General features: G+C 35.0%; 1 protein-coding gene across 11 annotated transcripts in view; it reads left to right on the top strand.

Moving 5' to 3' along the window:
* Positions 1-17,883, top strand: part of mub (poly(rC)-binding protein mub) — a 292,419-nt gene that overhangs the window by 182,260 nt on the left and 92,276 nt on the right. For all 11 annotated transcript variants that reach the window (XM_074127638.1, XM_074127645.1, XM_074127634.1 and 8 more), the window contains exon 2: positions 10,054-10,092. The gene's annotated coding sequence lies outside the window, so the exon portion shown is untranslated. The remainder of the gene's footprint in view (positions 1-10,053; positions 10,093-17,883) is intronic.

Genomic DNA, 17,883 nt, shown 5'->3' with positions numbered 1-17,883 from the left:
TATATAGACCACTTTGGCGACTATGTGCAGAACTCAGGAACTAGCTTCGGAATTAGTATTATTTTAATATAATTTAAGAAAACAATTTCCAAGGTCATTTAGCTACTTAATCCTTCTCAGCGCATTTTGGACTGTACACCTACTTTAAACTCAACACTTTCTATCAGCGGACAATTGGCCATAAGATGCTCCTATGAAATAAAAGAAGCTATAATTAGAACTCATCAATAGCTGGATTCGAACCCTGGATTTCCGAGTAAGAGAGAAGTGCTCTTTCGACTGAGTCCCTACCATTCGGCTGAACAACAAAAACTATTAAATGCACTCATCATTTTATTTCCTTTCGAAGCGTATTTTCTGCTTTTTTCAGAATTCTGGTCCCAAACCTTACAGATTTTGGAAGATCAAACATGGCAGCTAAATAATTGTGAAATAAAATTATTATTTTAAAAAACTTATTATGTAAAAGTTCATTTATAATAAAATATCCTTGTTTTTACTAATTAAATTAAACTGAATTAAAATTAGTTATTGTATAATTTGCAACGATTGCTATACTTCCCCTTAACAAGTGTAAGAGCTGATCGCCGCTTTAATGTTACGTAGGGGAGCCCTAACCCTATCATCCTACCAAATTTTATCAAAATCGGGCCAAGATTTACAGAGTAATTAGTAATAATAATTTTGGAGGGGGCCTTACATAAAGGGGGCTAACTCCTCTCCCATTCAATGTACAGCGTCGAGACCCCCAAAAGGCACATCTACATAAAAATTCCGAATCGAATGACACCTCATTCATCAAAATCGGTTCGCGCGTTTAGGCGCTACGTTGTTTACAAAAAAGGTAACAAGAAGAAGAAGAAGAACAACAACAACAACAACAAGAACAAGAACATTTTTTGAAAAAGCCGTTTTTGCTCATTTTCGGCAACTTTTTTCTCAAAACCTATTAGATCTGGGTTGTTGCAAAAAAATTACAGTTATAAAGGAGGGTTTGCCCTATAATTTAAAGAAAATTTGGGAATTTTATCTTTTATAGAAAAAGAGAAAAAAATTGTCAAAGTTGGGTGTTTTTCAACGTTACGCTTTTTCGTGCAGTTTTTGATGATCAACCCTTATACAACTGTCCTACCGGACAGTTTTAATTTTGCGAACCATCTTGCAAGAAAAGTAAGTTACCTACCGACCACGATACTTGTCAGTAGTTAGGTTAAAAGCCTTTATGAATATTATAAGAACTATGGCTAACATCATTCCCCAAATGGATTTCATCTCTAGATAAAATCCAAATATAAATTCTTCCCATTTTGGTCAATATAATATGGAAAAGAGTGGATTCCTTCTTTATTGTGGAGTTTTGTTGACATATTCAAATTGGTGTCGCACACTACGGTTATTATATATATAATTTGTTCAACATGAATGTGACAGAACGTTTTCATTTTCTGGCGAAAAGCACTACATCACCTCTTTACACTATATAAGGTTTTATTAACATCACTGTCACGCACTGCTGGCCAATAAAAATGTTCCAAATTTATCATTTTAATAATATAAATTGTGACAAGCAACTGAATTTAAACTTATTATTATGTTCGTAATATTTATTACGTTCGATTACGTCCTTTTAATTACGTATTTTTAGGTAGCAATTATTAGGCTGTAGTTTATTGTATTTAATTGTACGGGAATGAAGGATAGAATTAAATAGCAAGTTCTCTTCAATACTATTCATAGATTTGTTTTACATCATGTGTTTTGGTTTTATTCTAATTCATTGTAATTGTAGAACATACAGTTCGAAAAGTACAATCGGCTTGGATTTTAATTTGAAAGAATTTTAGCGGGATTCAGTTTTTGTCGAATTGGAGAAAACTCTTTTGAATTGTTATTTAAGTTTCTAATTGTTGTGAGAGGGACCGATAATACAGTAATTTTAGAAAAAAAGGCACAATTTTGTCAGTGGCCAGTGAAAACGTAACAAAAATAATTCTGGTTAAAATACTCACACAACTCTTGCACTATTACCAAAGGTTCGAACTCATTAATATTCTCCAAACTCGAAATACTCAAACCATATTTAATTCCACCAACATTATACAGTTTGTGAAACCGTTCATAACTCTGCATTGTAAACTTACTTAGAGAGTAAATTACAGTAAGCTAATCGTCTATTTTTTCAGACTTTAAATAATTAAAAAACGAATATTAAAAAAATAAAATAAAAATTGAAAGCAATATAGAAATAAAAATAATATTTTAATAAATAATTAGATATTTTTAATTATAACAGTTAAAAAGGTTATAGTGTTACCTTATAGAAATTTAAAATGGATTCTAGTGATTCCTGTTTAGTTTTTTTTTTAGTTAATAACCCTAATGGTTGCAGAAATAATATAATATTTAACTCGATTGTAAAGTATTTTCCTCACACTCGGCAATTTGCACTTGCACTCGCCTCGCTTCGCTCGCTCGTGCGTGCAAACCCTGCCTCGTGTGAGGAAAAGTACTACTTTCCACACTTGTTAAATAAATAACTATTATTAACCATTAAATAAAATCCAAGGCCTAAGACCGAGAATCGAACCCAGTACCACAATACATATTAGCTTCGCAGGTCTCGCCTCTAACCGCTCGGCTACCGTGGCGCCTCTACTTAGAGATTCTACTTCCCAAATATGATTAAGGAAACATTATTGAATCTATGTGTATCTACAAAGTTTACAAAAAAGTCTAAACACCACTTGAAAGAAATTGAACAATTTATTGAGCCAAGATGTGCTTTCGACTAAGGAATGATCTTCAAATTCGATTTCAACAATGCATTTAACCCTTTTATTCATTGTGCACAACTGTTGAGACTCTAAATTTAACAAAAATGGCTCCTTAAAGTGAATCGACGCTCTCCCAAAACTTCCAAAATCAAATTTTCAAAATGTTATAAATATAAGTGGTAGATTTAAATATTTATAATTACGGAAATCTTGAGAGATCCTCCTAAAATGTTTCCTATCCACCTAAACTCTGCCTTTTCATACTTCTACAGCAGGCATTCCTGAAGGTTCTATCCTAGGTCCTATCCTTAGATCCTATCCTTGTGATGTACACATTACATACATAAATCCTTTCCCTAAATCTGATCATATCGTTCTTGCCCTGTATGTTGATGACGTGCATCATGGAGGTCAGTCACCATTTTCAACAGCCTTACTTTCGCAATAGACAAACTAATTAAATACTGTCCTAAATGGTAAATCAAAATAAACCATGAGAAAACTAGTGCTGCACGAGACCGAGACGAGGCGAGACTTTATGCAGTCTCGATCTCGGTCTCGGTCTCTGTCGCTCAAGTCTCGGTCTCGGTCTCGTCGAGATATCTCGGTCTCGGTCTCGGTTTTTTTGAATTTTTGTTTAAGTATTAAAAGCGGTTTGCTATTAATAATCTTTTCAAAAAATGTTATTATTTTCTAATAATTATTTTAATTTATATATTGGTAATGAAAATGTGTGTAAAAGAAGACAACTACTTACACTTCAATGCATCGTATATTACTATTACTGTTATATATCTTTATATAATTTCAAAAAGATGTTAAAAACGCGCCAAATGAAAGACCCAAATAACAAGTCGATTCGTGAAATAAAAAATACACCTCCCAACAAACTTCCCGCTCCATTAGTTATGGCTGTTGGTGAAGATAAAGAATCTGGTGATTCACCTTTTGACGACGACGACGACTGCATCAATATTTTTGCACCCTTTGCTCAAAAATCAGCAAATATCACCGAAGCATGGAAGACAGAAATAATTAATTACACCAAATTAGACCAAGCACCAGTAGACGTTGACATTTTAGAATGGTGGAAAACACTTGAGAATTCCTTCAAAAATTTGTCTAGAATGGCAAAAGATATTTTTAGTATCTGTGCAACTTCAGTGCCATCGGAAAGATTATTTTCGCAAGCTGCGATGATAATGACCAATAGAAGATCTTCTCTAACTTCTGACTCAGTAAAAGCTCTTTTATGTATCAATGCTTGGGCAAAGTGTATCTTAAAAACGAAAATTTGTGGCAATATTTTTTAGGTGCATAGATAGTCTTTTTTTTCAAATTCATTAGTTCTAAAATTCTAAAATATAATTTAAATAATATCAAAGTTCAAAGTATTAGATTATTAATAGTGAAATTTATGAAATTGAATGAATGAATGATATGAATAGTGAAATTTAGTAAATTTATGTAAAAATTATGTAATTCGAAGGGGGCCGCCACGGTAGCCGAGCGGTGCGAGACCTGCGAAGCTAATGTGTATTGTGGTACTGGGTTCGATTCCCGGTCTTAGGCCTTAGATTTTATTTAATGGTTAATATGAGAAATTTACAGTAAAGTATGTTTGCTAGTCGCCTCCGTCCGCGACACCTAATTGGTAGTTGGACGTAAAGCCTCGCCTGAAAAAATAGTCGATTACTTTACTTTGCTTACTTTACTTATGTAATTCGAAGTCAAATAGATGTAGTAATATTGAACATATATAATAAAATCGTATCTTTTAATAATTAATTCAATACCCGTAATGATTATTTATTAATAAAGAACACAATTTTATAATTTTGTAGCTAAAAATTAATATTTGAAAAACCGAGACGAGACCGAGATTTCTCGACGAGATATATATCATGTCTCGATCTCGGTCTCGGTCTCGGTTACTCAAGTCTCGTCTCGGTCTCGGTACCGAGACCGAGACCGAGATTTGTCTCGTTTCTCGTGCAGCACTAGAGAAAACTAACACTCTTTACAAAATGCAGACACTTTCACAACAGACAGATTCGACCTAACAATACCTCTAATCTCATAGTCTAACCACGTCAAGTAACTCGATTTAACTAATTGACTTATTCACCTGTGGACCTATTTACCTGGGATTCAAATTTGTTTTCTACAGCGTTTCTTTCTTTTCTTCTTTCAGGCATCTTTGAAGATTGTAAACTTATAACTTTTCAAATAAAGACCTAAAAGAACGTAAAGAACTGTAAAGAAAGAACTTTTCATTCGTTCTCGTTCCCTTAGGGGATTCTGAATGACAACACATAAATTGCTTTTATTTGCAGGACATACCATAAACTAGGTAAAAATCTAATCTTTATAAGGAGAAGTAGTGATTTATGTTCATGGCAGGAGTTGTGTATAAAATTATAATGTTATGTCACAGTATGAAATGTTATTACAGTTGTAAATGTGTTTAGTAGGAAATAAGTAACTAAGTTTTTAATGATTTTTTTTGAAGTTGTTAAGTACACAGTAAAGTTGATTTAAAAAAGAACTGATGTTATTAGAGAAACATGGAGTGAATACTTACTCGGCTTTATCATAATATTCTTCGCGAAGTTTTATCTCACTAATAATCATCTCTACATTTGGAATATTCGAGAAATACATCTTCTAGAGAACTATTTAACTACTTAAAACTATTTCTTCCACAAAAATTAAAAAAAGAAAAAGAAAAAGCTGTAAACCAAGATGAATGTAGTTGCATTTACGAAATTTAGAGAAAATATCAGAGCCATTTTCGAAACACAAAACAAATAGGTAATTCTAGTTCAGGAAATTTCTTCAACACCATTTTGGGCGCATCCCACAGACCAGTTCTAAAAGATCGCATAACTTTCCTTCACTTGCGAGAGTATGTTTTTTTTTTTTGGTAACTTTATTTTCAAAATGATAGCACACATCAGTAACAAGTGAAGCTGATACAACATGATATACATGTATAAATTCGTGAGTAGCATGAACGGGAGAATTCACCCAATGGTTAATTCTCCCAAAGAAGAACAGATCACTATTGTGCACTGGCACTTACTTCATTAAGAAGATCCCGTGGCCACAGGCGCTTCAGCCATCTTAGCAGATTTCCTGGCTGGCAACGCAGGAAACTATAGGGTTAGGAAGTGAGGAAACTGAGGCACAGAACTTAGCGTACTGGGATCTTATAGCTTCAGAAACATAGTAAACAAGGAAATCATGGTGCAAGGTAGACTTAGATACAAAGTAAGGAGCATTAGCGATTCGACGGAGTGTTTTTGACTGGAAGGATTGGATTCTATACGAGGGTCGTTTGAAAAGTCCGTGCAAAGTCAGAGAGATAGCACCACAGGCGCGTATCGAGGTTATGTTTAGTTAGTAGCATCTCTTGGAAGAACACACACCATGTTTCAGCCAGATCGGTCTATTTCTTTGTGTTTGGCATTCGTTTGAATCGAGGAAGTCGAGTGATTTTCAAAAAATGGACGAAAAAGAATTTCGTGTGTTGATTAAACACTACTTTATGAAAGGCAAAACGCCTCAGGAGACTAAAGAGAAGCTTGATAAACATTATGGTGACTCTGCACCTTCGATTAGAACAGTTTATAAGTGGTTTCAAAATTTTCGGAGTGGCCATATGTGCACAAGTGACGCTGAACGTTCTGGACGCCCTGTTGAGGTTATCATTGATAAAATCCATGATATGGTGAAGGATGACAGAAGAGTGAAGGTGCGTGAGATTGCTAGTGCTGTGGGCATCTCGAATGAACGGGTACATAATATTTTGCATCAACATTTGGACATGACAAAGCTATCCGCAAGATGGGTGCCGCGATTGCTCACGCTTGACCAAAAACGAAATCGTGTGAAGTGTTGCAAGGACGGTTTGCAGCTGTTCCAGAAGAATCCGCAGGACTTTAAGCGTCGTTTCGTCACTGTGGATGAAACATGGATACATCACTACACTCCTGAGACCAAAGAACAATCTAAACAATGGGTTACCAAGGGGGAATCTGCGCCAAAAAAGGCGAAGACCGTTCCTTCGGCCGGAAAGATTATGGCGAATGTCTTTTGGGATTCGCAAGGAATAATCCTCATCGACTATCTGGAAAAGGGTAAAACAGGTGCATATTATTCATCGTTATTGGACCGTTTGAAAACCGAGCTGCAAGAAAAACGGCCACGATTGGCCCACAAAAAAGTCCTTTTTCCATCACGACAACGCACCAGCTCACACCTCAGCAGTTGTGGTCGCAAAATTAATGGAAATAGGGTTCCAACTCGTTTCACATCCCCCCTATTCTCCAGACGGCTCCCTCGGACTACTATTTGTTCCCCAATATGAAGAAATGGCTGGCGGGCAAAAGATTTTATTCAAACGAGGAGGTGATTGCAGAAACGAATGGCTATTTTTCAGACTTGGACAAATCCTATTATTCGGAAGGGATGAACAAACTAGAGCAGCGTTGGACGAAGTGTATAAGCCTAAAAGGGGACTATGTTGAAAAATAAAAAAGGTTTACCCCAAAAAATTAAGTAGTTTTTATTTTTGCACGGACTTTTCAAACGACCCTCGTAGATATTGGAAGCTTGGGCTGAGCCCCAAAGTGAACCTTTTTTTTTTGGGCGCGGCACATTTTTAACGATTTCAAAATTTGGCGGTACACTAACAATAAGATAAGTTTAAAAGTATTTTACTTTGTGTAAAATAGTTTATTTTCAATATAAAATAAAATAATATGTACTTTTAATAGAAAGAAAGAATACTTTTCTTTTTTAAGAATACTTTTAATGAGAAATTTGAGCTTGATGTTTTTTAATAATTTCGTTTATATTTGGTCGTATAAATGAAAATGCTACTCTCATATCGTCTTCTACATTTAATATATAATTTTTATTGTGTGCATTTCTAAAATTTGTCGGCACACTTCAAAACATTCGCGGCACGCAAAAGTGCCACGGCAGAGTAGTTGAGAATCACTGGTGTAGTCGAGAATTCTAGAGAGAAGTTTGGAATCGTCTGATTAGTTCTTTCCGTTTAAGTCTAGTATGTGGATTCCAGGTTAGACGTTTGTCCATGAAGAGTCCTAGATGCTTAAACACAATCTGTTGTGGGAAGAGTAGTGAGGTTTAGGTAAATCATCTTCGGGAAAATGTATTGTAATTACTTTTGTTTTCATTTATTTTAATCTCTCTTAAGCCAAGGCTCAAGAGTTAACATTAATAAAAACAAACAGAAAATCTTGTATATTTTCCCGAAGATCAATATCTTGAAAATACTCCTTTATATTTTTAATGGAAATATTATAATAGCATGCTAAAGCCCTATTTTAAAAACCACACCACATCAGGCTTTCGAAAATCGGCTTCCAAGAAAGTTCTACCACTTCTACTTTCTAGACACAAACTTGCTTGCAAACTGGATATACCACTACGGCTCTTCCCAACATGTACCACCACAAAAGGGTTTAATTCCTCTTCTAGGTAAAACTTTTACCAAACTGTACCACCCGGTAGAAGAAAAGACCAAAAACTTTAGTTTTCCTAAATTTTCAGTAATTCTTCGCCATTGCTAAGTAACATGAACGAGATTAGAGAAATTTTATTCATATGTTCAATTTGAAATTCCAAAGTTATACGTATGTATTTCCAACGTATGGTTGAATATGTATCTCAATGTAGGAAATATAAGACGACCAAGACAAAGCTTTTCTTTAGGCTCTGAGAGACTACCCGATTTTTTTTTTTTTTTTTTTTTTAATGATTTAAGGCGCGTCAACATCTATGGTTATTGGCGCCCGGAGTTTTTTTCAGTACACTGCCGGTCTCCGGACAGTGCTCTCTCGTTACAGACAACACTGTCCATCCCCGGACAGTGAGCTGTAAGAAGCTCCTAGTAAGAGAAAATCTAAGGGTCAGCAGCTGGATTCGAACACGGGACCTCCGCGTGGGAGTCCAGTACGCTAACCGCATAGCTAATCCCTTCCCTCGACTATCCGAAATATTTTCCGATGAGAGAAAACATTGTCTTACTAAAAGGAAGAAACAATATTGCCAATTTCAGTCATTATTCTTTTATTTTTGCCAAATCTTTCGACATAAGGACTAGAGTTACCTTCAGGGCTTACGTTATTGACTATTATATTTTTTTTTACATTGTAAGGTTTGTGTATCTTCTGTCCTGTTTGCTTTTGTATTGAAATTTATTATTTATGAAAGTGTGGCGAAAATTGTGACTGAAATTGGCAATATTGTTTCTTTCTTAATGAAACAGTGGCCAAAAACAATGAACAATACTCTAGAATTGTTTGGCTAATCACTTTATTAGCCTCATGAATCTTGGTAGCTAAAAAGACATTTACCATTCTCATCTACCATCTATTCAACCTGTTCCTCCGTTTCATAACTCTTTTGCTTTCAAAGTCTTACCAGTGCCGATCTCTAAATTTTTGTCTTTAGCTATTTGTCGTTATTATTTAAAAATATTATTAGCTTCATATTGTAATAAAAATTTGTACACCAATTTAAATTCTGTTTCTAAAAGAAAGCGCTGCAGACACTTGAAGACATTTTTCTGGAAGTTATGTGGCCTACCGTAGCCATTTTGCTGAAAAAAAACAAAACTATTTCCAATATATCTCACAAAAATTGCGTTTTATCTTATACAATGATGGCTTCTCTTCACGTCACTTGCTGCCCTTAAAAGTCTTATCAAGCTCTTTTTTGACGTCTGTAATCCTGTAAAACAAAAAAATAAATTGTACCATAACAATTCTTGTTATATTATAACAGCCTCTAGCCAAAGATCTCTACCTACCTTCTAACAATACAATTCTTGCTGATACAGTTCCACGTGTATTATTATATTAGACTAGAAGAAAAATGAATCTTGTTCTATCTGGTCATTTAATGGAATTCTCTGTGGTACATTTGGTGTGTTATTTTCGGTTATTATTTTATCAAAGAAACGTCATCTAGCTCTCGAGCCTCCTAAACTTATTGCTTATATTCTCTAGTAACAAGAAAAAACCACACATTTCTCTGCCCTTTTAAAAAAACAAACGAAACAAAAAATAACTAATAATAGTAAAAGATTCATGGAGCTATAATGTCAGCAGGCAGACAGCAAGAAGTCTTGAACCCAATTCCAGATTCTCCACATGCCATTTCAGAATTAGATTCTTCTTCTTTGAATTTATTTTTATTTTAATTACTTAAAACTAATTTGTTGCATCTTTCTGTTCTGTTACAGGATAGCCTCTGTTACGCGACCAATTCACATAATTAAACGGTAAGTTTTCTTTTATTTGTCTACCAACATTCAAACTAAAAGCAACTGATTTTTAGATAAATTCCTTAAATAAAAGGTGAAAAGATTTAATCCATAAAATCTTGGGCAAAAGTATCCATTTTAAGTGTTGAAGTTTTTTGCTTTTGTTTTTAATGAATAGAAAGACGAAGAGAAAGAGGTTATTTTGCAGGATAAAGTTGTAGAAGTAGTGGCACAGATAATTAATGAGCGAAAACACGTAAAGGTGAAACGAAATGGTTTGTAGAAAGCTCCGTTGAACATTCAGTTGAGTTCTTCGTCAAGTTGAGTGAGCAAAAACATTTTACTCCACTAAAAATATACCTATACTAACCTTCAAGCTTAAGGAAGTAAAGGAAATGTGAGTTGTAAAAGACTTGTAAGTCTTTTTACTTCAAACTACTACGTGCTTACTTAGCAATGGACTACCACAAAGTGCAACGGCATGTAGACTAGAAAGATCTCATAGATCTGGAACGGGTTGTTTGGTGGCTTCGTTGTTAGCCACTTTTGGTCGATAGTTCTATTCCAGCAGGACTATTAAGACAACAGCGCTAAGCTAACTCAGCCGTATTTACAACTTTTTCGCAATTCTTTAGTATGCCAGCCATTTTCTAAATAAATCCTATCTCTTAGTTAGTTTAATTATTTTAGCACTGTATTGCTGTTATTTAGCTAGACATCATCTTGGATATAAACTGAACTAATTTGTAGTCAGGATAAAAGTTTACTTACTTACTATCTGGTTCGACAGTCCTTAAAGTAGGACCTGGACCTCCTCAACAAGTTTTTCCCATTCGTGGCCTTAAGGCGCCAACTTCTAACTCCAGCCCGAAGAAGATCTTCCTCCACATCATCCAGCCATCTAAGTCGAGGGCGCCCTCGAATTCTTCTCTGCCTCCTGGGTTTTCATTTAATAGTTTTCGGGGCACCCTTCCCGCAGGCATCCTCTCCACGTGTCCAAACCATCTCAATCTCTCCTTCTTTATTTGGGCGACTATGTTTGGTTCTCCAAACAATTCCATCAATTCGTGGTTCTTTCTGATTTTCCAGTCGCCATTCTCGCATTTCGGGCCAAATATCTTTCCCAAACCCCGAGTATCTTTTCACTTTCTTTGCTGAGCACCCAGGTTTCGCTGGCGTATGTGACGATGGGTCTGATTATTGTTTTATAGGCTATTATCTTAGCCTTGCGGGACAAATCCTTAAACTGCAAAACTTTTTGAATAGCGAAGAGGCATCTATTTCCTACCGCTATTCTCGCCTTTATTTCTGCGGTTATGTTATTATTGTTTGTAACAAGTGCCCCTAGATATTTAAAATCACTGCACATTGGGAAGCTGTGATTGCTTTACTGGATTTGTCCTTCTCCACGCGACTGGGCTCTCGAGGTTTGCATGTATTTTGTCTTTACCTCGTTGATCTCCAGACCGTGTTTCTTACAAGCTTCCAAGATAAAAGTGTATAGTGATAAATTAATAAACCCCTGGGGCCTTCCTTCTGCTTACAATATTCAAGACATCTTTCAAATATTTTCTTGAATAGAATAGAATAGAATAGCTTTATTGGACAAATATATATATATACAATTTTATACTAAATAAAAGGCTACAGAAAAACAAAAAGCATTTTCGGCTTGGTAAATTAGCGTCAGCCTAGAGATCCTGGTTTATTTACATAACTGAAAAAAATAATAATAGGCAAAATTCAACAAAAATAATATTCCTTCTAATTTACAATTGATATGTTTTTAGCTGTTAAATTCAGCTATGAGAAAGGCCCGATACTTATAAGCAGTAATATGGTAATAAAATAACTGTTTCCATCCTCCACCATTCAACAGGACTTCGAAAAGAGTCAGATACTTCTTCCCCAGCCACTTTATCCTATATTCGGTCAGGACTGGACAGACACCTACATAGCGATATACGAGTAAATCCTCCTGTTCTTCTCTGTTACACAGAGCACATCATCTCTGTTGCTCTGATCTAATTACATTGTTATTAAGAGAGATTAATTGCCCATGTAATTTAAAGATCACTCTTATGAAGTTCCAAGTTATTCACATCACTTATGTAGCGCCTGCCTGCTGAATCCAGTATTAGATCTTTATATAAACAATGGAATCTGAACTCATTTGCCCTCTCAACCATTGTACTCCGAAATTCTGTTTTAATCTAAATTTATATCGTCATAATTTGAAAAAGTAACACCATACTTGGTACATAAATCAAGGTTATCCTTGTGCCAATAAATAATATTATATTTAATTATTTCCTGTGCGAGGATTCTCGGCAATCTCGTATTCGGCATTGCAAACACTTTCTTTAAAACAATTGAAATGAAGCTGCAATTTGTAGAAGTAAATTGGAAGAAAATCAGATTCAAGATAGGCTATGTATCGAGGGGTATGAACTGGTAGAGAGAACAGTAACAAATAATTTTCTTATTTTCTTGTAAGTAACCCACTTTCAAATGCCATAAACCTAGCATTGTAGAGCAATACATTATATTGTAGAGCAATCTAAGTGGTAATACATCGTCTCACCAACTCCATCATCATAATTTTGGTCTTCCTGAATGACAATAACAATAATTCGATAGTTAATTTGGACTATTTGTCATGACTACCTAGTTTTTTATTTTTTTCATGAAACTAAGCGCCATATTCCTTCATCCAAAATCCAATAAAGTGTTATTGCACCAGTGTGTATGTTTGTTGTGAGCGCGTGTGTATGAGTCAAGTTCTTTGGCGGGTTATTTAATAGTCATACAGTTGCTAGTTGTCTTAAAATATGACGCCATCTTTATGGGGTATTAATTTACTTACACGTGTCTTCTACGGCTACACATCAAAGATATTTTTTGTTTTATTTTATTTTAGTCCGAAGCTATTTATATATTCATTTATTTATATTTCATACATTTCCATCATGTCATATGCGTAAATGTGTCTGTCAGTGGTTTACGTAGTATTCTCTTTTTTCACTTTTATTTTGAACGTATTCTATAGACAATGATTAAATACCGAACATTAAGTTTGGTAAAGTTATTAAGAGGCTGAAACTCGATGTAAAGATCGAGAACTATCTGGATTAAGAACTAAGACAGAGATAAACGGAGGTATTTCTTCTTTTTCTCGACGTTGCATTGTTAGATGCAAGCAAGTGAACAGAACATCCAGCAACTCGTCTGTTCTATTTTAACTGAAAAGCATGTAGCAATTCTATTAGCTTTTGCACAAATCGTGCATTCAGAAATTCATGTAAAGCAGCATTTTATAATAATAGCGCGAAAAAAGGGGAAAGGATTAGCTTTGTGGTTAGCGGATACCAACGCGGAAATCCCAGGTTCGAATCCAGCAGCTGGCCCCTTAGATTTTCTCTTTCTTGAAGCTTCTTACAAGCTCACTGGCCAGTGATAGAGAGTGTTGTCTATAATGTGAGAACACTGTCCAAAAAAGATACAGGCGCTAAACAACCTCATATGTTGATGCACCCTTAACTGCGCCTTAACTTCTGCAATCATAAATTCTAATTAAAGTAGCCTTTAAAAAGGGTAGCCCGTTTTTGTACAATCCATTTTTGTCTTAGTTATAATACACTGAAGCTGAAACCAAATATTTTTGCAAAACTAGTCAAGTATTACTTATTTTTCAAATTATTTTGTGACGGTAATTCGAAATTCAGGCATGAATTAGATTGTAAAAATAGGATACTCCAAATTTGAAGTTACAATTGCAAAATAAAAGGAAAAATAAGAAATTTTCGTCTAGTTAGCCAGAAAAGTAGAGATTCTGTACCTGTTAATTATTAGATAAGCCAGTGGTGTAATGTATTGTAAAGTTTTTCTTGTCATTTACTAAGAAAGAACTTTACTTATACAACTAGTGCCTGCCACTAGTTATTTTAATAATATGTGGGTTTGATTAAATAATAAAACTCGCTAAAGTTGTAAGTAATAACCTGATTTATTACACATTAACATTAACTAACATGAACATTTACTAGCAACTAACGCTATTCATTACAGTCACCATTTACAACAGTCACAACAGTTTACTGTTACTTACTCACTACGTAACGCCACAAAACTGTTCCCCGACTGACCACTGGTCCGCACTGCACCGAATTGCACTAGTCTCTGCTACACAAACAAAGCTCTACTCATCAACTGACTAATTGCCCAACTAGCTACCACTGAAGCACTCCGCAACACTGACTCTCTCAAACTATGTCTCAACACTGACTCTCCAAGACTAATTCCAAAACTAACTGAACTCTAAACTCTCTAAACTCAATAACTTGATTAAAAACTGACTAACAACTCCAATAACTCCTTAAAACTTGATTAAAAACTGACTTCTCCAGCGGTGTCTGCCTCCTTTTAACTGCGTGCCTCCCTCCAACTGGGACTGCCCTCCTCCAACTCTCTGAGCATAAGTTTCCACGCCCTCCTGACGTTCATTGGCTGGAGAAAACATACTGCCACCACCTCAGCTGGGGCCGCCCTCCTCCTACACTCTGTCTCGCTCCTACCTGTCAATCACTGGCTGGGAAAACACATATGCCACCACCCCAACTGAGGCCTTTCTCTTAGCTGGCTTTTACACAGGTCACTAACTCCTTGAACAATCTAGCCCTTTCCTTTCTAGTTCAGGTAGAGACCGTTCCTTTTGTCTACACAGTGGTGGCCTGATACTGACTTTGGTCGCTTAACCCCTAGAACAATCTAGGCCTTTCTTCTCTGCCACAGGTAGATACCGCCCTTTTGTTTATGCAGTGGCGGCCTGTTACTGACTTTGATCGCTCAACCCCTAGAACAATCTAGGCCTTTCTTCTATGCCCAGGTCAACTTCGTTACAGTATAAACAGGTCGGCCTGCATGTTGAATTACGATTGCAAAATATTAGGTTTTAAAAGGAATTTTCGTCTACATTTCTCTGAAAAGTTTGAGATTTCACCTTCTGTAAATCAATAACTAAGCCAGAGGTGGAATGTATACACAGGGTTGCCTAAAATTTGAGTTACGGTAGGAAAATTAATGGGAAAATAAGGAATTCTCGTTTAGTTTTACTGGAAAGTTTGAGATTTCTTTTTCAGTCTTTTAATAATAAATAAAAAATAAGTTGTTTTTTTAATATATAGTTATTTCTATGTTAAAAAGTGGGCACAAGATTTACTACCACAGAAATAACCAAATTGCAATTAACAGATAAATTAAGTTTGAAGTTAACATGCAGTTATAGCTTGACAGTTAGCAACTTTTTCCTATTTGAACAAATATCGAACGAAAGAACGCTTTAATTACAATCTAAATAAGTAATCAAAAATTAATGTGCAATCTAAGTCTATAATTATAACTGTATAAAGTTAATTTATACCTGAAGATGATGACCTAGTCCCTCGGTTGAATACTTTGCAATAAATTAATTAAAAATATGGCATTAATAAATTTATAATGTAGGTAATTGTAAAACTAGCGTGAATTGTAGTATGAGAAAATGATTGGCTAAAGATGACAAACAATTTTACAACATTGAATTCACTCTCTTAATTACAAAGTCTCTGCTACAACTTTTCAACTAGTTTCAATACGTAGATTACAAATTAGCATTTGTATTGTTTATTTGTAATTATATATTATATATGAGGGCGTGTTTGTGTTTATATTAATATGCAGAACAATTAATTAAATTTTATAATTAGATTACCCCTGGCGCAATACAACTAATTACTCACTACTACTTACAAATAATGATAATGTTTACGGTTCAACATTTCCGAACTAGGTGATATATTATTGTATTGTAATACAATTAATTAGGCCTTATTTTAATTAGTAATTATTATAATTAACAGTGGGTTAATTACCCTGACAAAGTATTTAATTGTGTAATTTCTTAGATTTTTTTTCTCATGAATTTATATATTTATAAATCTATATATCAGAAAAGTGTGCCTAGTAAATACATGGAAACAGTATTATTTTTATCATTTAAAAATTTTTATGTACAAAATATTAGTCTAGTAGAAATTACGGTTCGTGGCATAATAGGCAATAATTTCTGGCAACAGTATCTGGTTTTGTTGTAAATGGTTTGATGAATCATGAAATGGACAGTTTGTGTCAAACTAGTGATTACTTGAAAAATGATCTCTGATGCTAGGAATCAATAGTCGAGAGAGCCAATGTTCATGTTTTAAGGAAAATATACAGGGTGATCCATTTAAAACGCACCAATCGCTAATAACTTTTTAGGAAAGCGGAATTTCGAAAAAACCCACGATGTAAACTATATGTTTTTTTTGGTCTAGCTTTAAAATTTTCCAATCCCGATGCTGTATCTTTATTTTTGGCGGAGTTACGGGCAAAAACCTAATTAAGGTTTCATAAGGGCCACTGGTTTTGACTATGATTATGAAAACTACATAAAAAATCATATACCCTTAATCCCGTTTTGATATCCCTAATATTTGTCGAGATATTTAAGATCAAAATTACAATTTTATCTATTTCTGATCGGTTTTCAATATTAATTTTCCACCAGAAATACGCGTTTTGGGAAGTTCTCTGACTGCAAAAATGTTATTTGTGCCGCTAAGAACAAAAATAATAATAATTGAAGATTTTAAAGAATGTAGAGTAATGTAATGGCTGTGGGTGAATCAAGATAAATATTGTTTTATCATCAAATAAAAGTAACCATCACATCATTTTAATGTACCTCGTATGCAAGACTTCTTGTCCTATGATTACGGTAAGAATATCTTGCCAGGGTATTGATTTAGTGATCAAGAACATGGCTTTGTAAGTGGGAGATCCCCAGTTCGAATCCCGCGTTTGGCTACATTTTATTTAAAAAAGTGTTATGATTTATTAAGTATTGTGAATGACTGCACCCGCGGGATTTGGACTGGGGATCTCTCACTTACAAAACCACGCTCATGACCACTAGACCAACACACACTCCTCCCTGGCAAGATATTCTTACCGTAATCATAGGTCAAGAAGTCTTGCACACAGGGGTACATTAAAATGATGCAATGGTTACTTTTATTTGATGATAAAACAAATTTATCTTGATTCTCCCATAACCATTACATTCTCTACATTCTTTAAAATCTTCAATTATTATTATTTTTGTTCTTTGCGTCACAAATAACATTTTCTTTTAGAAAGAACCCTCCTTGTATATACGAGGGTCGTTTGAAAAGTCCGTGCAAAGTCAGAGAGATAGCACCACTGGCGCGTATCGAGGTTATATTTAGTTAGTAGCATCTCTTGGAAGAACACACACCAAGTTTCAGCCAGATCGGTCTATTTCTTTATGTTTGGCATTCGTTTGAATCGAGGAAGTCGAGTGATTTTCAAAAAATGGACGAAAAAGAATTTCGTGTGTTGATTAAACACTACTTTATGAAAGGCAAAACGCCTCAGGAGACTAAAGAGAAGCTTGATAAACATTATGGTGACTCTGCACCTTCGATTAGAACAGTTTATAAGTGGTTTCAAAATTTTCGGAGTGGCCATATGGGCACAAGTGACGCTGAACGTTCTGGACGCCCTGTTGAGGTTACTACTCCAGAAATCATTGATAAAATCCATGATATGGTGATGGATGACAGAAGAGTGAAGGTGCGTGAGATTGCTAGTGCTGTGGGCATCTCGAATGAACGGGTAAATAATATTTTGCATCAACATTTGGACATGACAAAGCTATCCGCAAGATGGGTGCCGCGATTGCTCACGCTTGACCAAAAACGAAATCGT

Source organism: Rhodnius prolixus, unplaced genomic scaffold, assembly GCF_049639745.1.
Source record: "Rhodnius prolixus isolate KJV_2025 unplaced genomic scaffold, Rpr scaffold_9, whole genome shotgun sequence".
NCBI lineage: Eukaryota > Metazoa > Arthropoda > Insecta > Hemiptera > Reduviidae > Rhodnius > Rhodnius prolixus.
This window is presented reverse-complemented; position numbering and strand designations above follow the sequence as displayed.